Source organism: Scylla paramamosain, chromosome 29 (assembly GCF_035594125.1).
Source record: "Scylla paramamosain isolate STU-SP2022 chromosome 29, ASM3559412v1, whole genome shotgun sequence".
NCBI classification, from domain to species: Eukaryota; Metazoa; Arthropoda; class Malacostraca; order Decapoda; family Portunidae; genus Scylla; species Scylla paramamosain.
Window position 1 is genome coordinate 4,264,445 of NC_087179.1, and position 3,916 is coordinate 4,268,360.

The following is a 3,916-nucleotide window of genomic DNA, read 5'->3' on the forward strand; positions in this document are numbered from 1 at the left end:
AGAAGGAAGTTTTGTGCAGCGAGGCCGCGGAAAGAAAGGAGGCATGCAGTTAGCGAGATCAAAAGACCAGTTAGCATGATAACAGCGGTAGGAGATAGCTAGAGATACAACATTGCGGCGATGAGAAAGAGGCTGAAGACAGTCAGTAAGAAGAGAGGATTTTTTTTTTCTTTTATTTTGATTGAAACCTGTCTAAAAGAGCGGTATGAATGGAATCCTTCCAGACATGTGAAGCACACTCCATGGACGATAAGGCCCTTGTACAGAGTTAGGAGCTTGGCGGCGGGACGGGGGGTGGGGGGGAGGCGTTGAGAAAAACTGGCGGAGATATCGCAGAGCACCTAACTTCATAAAAGATGTTTAGCTAGAAATGAGATGTGAATTTTCCAGTTTAGATTATAAGAAAAGGACAGACCGAGGATGTTCAGAGTAGAAGAGGGGGACAGCTGAGTGTCATTGAAGAAGAGGGGATAATTGTCTCGAAGGTTGTGTCAAGTTGATAGATGATGGAATTGAATTTTTGAGGTATTGAACAATACCAGGATTTCTCTGACCCAATCAGAAATTTTAGATAGATCAGAAGTCAGACGTTCTGTAGCTTCCCTGCGTGAACTGTTTTACTTCCTGAAGGGTTGAACGTCTATGAAAAGACGTGGAAAAGTGTATGGTGGTATCATCAGCGTAGGAGTGGATAGGACAAGAGGTTTAGTTTAGAAAATCATTGATGAATAGTAGGAAGAGAGTGGGTCGCAGTACAGATTCCTGAGGAACACCACTGTTCATAGATTTAGGACAGGGGTTCCCAACCTTATTGTTCCTCAGTACCCCTTTGACATTTTTATATGTTCCCGTGTAACCATAAATAAATTAATGATGGAATTACAATATTTTGATATTGTTTTATTATGAAATTTGTATGTATAGACTGCATAGGATTCTTAAAGGGTGACAACATGAATAAACTACACTCAAGTAATTTACGGTATATCTCAATCTATCACATACATATCTTTCTTGTAATTATCCATAATGATCATTACGTTCTATATCTGATCCTTTCAGGCACCGTACAGACTGCGGCCACGTTTAGTTCCATAATAATAAAAACCAAATGGTATTCACCCTACTCTTGATATAATTTAGATAAAAGTTTTGCTTACTAAAATGAGGAATTGTAAAAAAACACGACATTGTGCAATCTGACTGCAGATTACAACACCATGTATTGCACAATAGTGGTTATTCTCTGAGACCCAATATATCACCTGAAAAGTGTAAATGTACCTCTGGGGGTATATGTACCCTAGCCTGGGAACCCCTGATTTAAGAGAACAGTGACCGTCTAGCACAGCAGCAATAGAACGGTCAGAAAGGAAACTTGAGATGAAGTTACAAAGAGAAGGATAGAAGCTGTAGGAGGGTAGTTTGAAAATCAAAGCTTTGTGCCAGACTCTATCAAAAGCTTCTAATATGTCTAAGGCAACAGCAAGTTTCACCAAAAATTTCTAAAAGATGACGAAGACTCAGTAAGGAAAGCCAGAATAGAGCGGTCTTGACGGAACCCATACTGGCGATCAGATAAAAGGTTTTGAAGTGATAGATGTTTAAGAATCTTCCTGTTCATGATAAATAATAAAAAAAAAAAAATTAGAGAGGCAAGAAATTAAAGCAATAGGACGGCAGTTTGAGGGATTAGAACGGTCACCCTTTTTAGGAACAGGCTGAACGTAGGCAAACTTCCTGCAAGAGTAAGGTAGATGTTGACAGACAGAGTTGAAAGAGTCTGACTAGGTAAGGTGCAAGCACAGAGGCGCTGTTTTTAGAATGCAATTGGAGGAACTCTATCAGGTCCATAAGCCTTCGGAGGGTTTACGCCAGCGAGGGCATGGAAAATATCATTGCGAAGAATTTTAATAGGTAGCATGAAGTAGTCAGGGAGTGGAGGAGAGGGAGGAACATGTGTGTGTGTATGTGTGTGCGTGTGTGCCTAGGTGTTCCCCCCACACGTGTGCCGTGCGAGGTGCGACCATCCAAGAGCCCGCAGATCGCCGCCGCGTTGCCACTCACCACAGGAAGGCTGATTCGTTGCCACAGCCAGGCTGTTTCGCAGGGATCTCCGCTGCGCTGGCTGACAAGCCTGCCGATGTCCTGTAGCAGGTCGCTGAAGGTTGGACCCAACACCCCGCTTGTCTCCACGGCGACAGGCGTGAATTCGTATCGCAAGGCGAGGGCCACGTAACGCTGACGTTTGTGCTCCTCATCCGCTCGGGCAGCTGATCCCCTTAATGTTAACTAAAGCCTCTTCGTAGCCATGGGGGTGGATGGGGGCGCCCAGGATGGTGAGATGTGTGTGTGTGTGTGTGTGTGTGTGTGTGTGTGTGTGTGTGTGTGTGTGTGTCTTTGTTTGTTTGTTGTGTGTGTGTGTGTGTGTGTGTGTGTGTGTGTGTGTGTGTGTGTGTGTGTGTGTGTGTGTGTGTGTGTGTGTGTGTGTGTGTGTGTTTGTTTGTTGTGTGTATGTGTGTGTGTGTGTGTATGTGTGTGTGTGTGTGTGTGTCTTTGTTTGTTTGTTCTGTGTGTGTGTGTGTGTGTGTGTGTGTGTGTGTGTGTGTGTGTGTGTGTGTGTGTGTGTAATATAGGCAGTTGATGTGCATATTGTGTTTACATGAAGTCAGTGTTGTGGAAGTGATGTTTGACAAACAAACGGACCACTCTCACAAAAAGTTGCCTGCGTCACAGATTAATGACCCTGCCTCAGCCACGCCTCACCCCTGTCTCACCCTTGCACGCCTCACCCCTGTCTCACCCCTGCACGCCTCACCCCTGTCTCCCTTGCACGCCTCACCCCTGTCTCACCCTTGCACGCCTCACTCCTGTCTCACTCCTGCACGCCTCACCCCTGTCTCCCTTGCACGCCGCCTCACCCCTGCCTCATCCCTGCACACCTCACCCCTGCACGCCTCACCCCTGTCTCCCCTGTATGCCTAACCTCTGTCTCCCCTGTATGCTTCACCCCTGCCTCACCCCTGTTTCCCCTCCCCGCCTCATCCTTACCTTATCCTTGCAAGCCTCACCCCTGCCTCACCCCTGTCTCCGCTGCACGCCTCAACCCTTCCTCCCCTGCACGCCTCACCCCTGCCTCACTCCTGTCTCCCTTACTCGCCTCATCTCTGCCTCCCCTGCATGCTTCACCCTTGCCTCACACCTGCATGCCTCATCCCTGTCTGGCCCCTGCATGCCTCATCCCTGCATCACTTTTGCACGTCTCATGCCTGCCTTGCCCCTGTATGCCTCACCCCTGCCTTCCTTGCATGCCTCACTCGTACCACACCCTTGCCCTCTCTCACCTCTACCTTCCTTCTTTATCCTCTCGATTATTTATTTATTTACTTATTTTTTTTTTTGTTTTAATTTTACTTCCAGTTATAATGATTAATTTCTACACTATCAGACGCTTACAGGTCACCATTAGTTGAATAGAGGGTCGTTTCAGCATGAGCTTCGTATATATAATGTCTTTCTTTTTTTTCGTTCTTTTTCATATTTCATGGTGTTATTCATAACTGTTAACATTCCAGGGCAGGTTTCAATGAATGGTGGACGAGGACCCTTCTGAAAATGTTCAGCTCTAACCACGGCTATTTTCAAGTGCCACAGAGATGATTGGCCAGGTTCTCATGAGTGTTTCTCCTGTTAATAATGCACAAATCCTGTTAATCACTCACCAGAACCGCATGAACACCTTTAAAAACCCGTTCAACTTCAACTGGGAGATTTTGAAAGTAATGAAGGTGTAGTGCAGAAGTGTTACAGAGTATTTTTTATTTATTTATATATTTTTTATGTAGGAAGGACACTGGCCAAGGGCAACAAAAATCCAATAAATAATGAGTGTCTTGAAACCTCCCTCTTAAAGGAA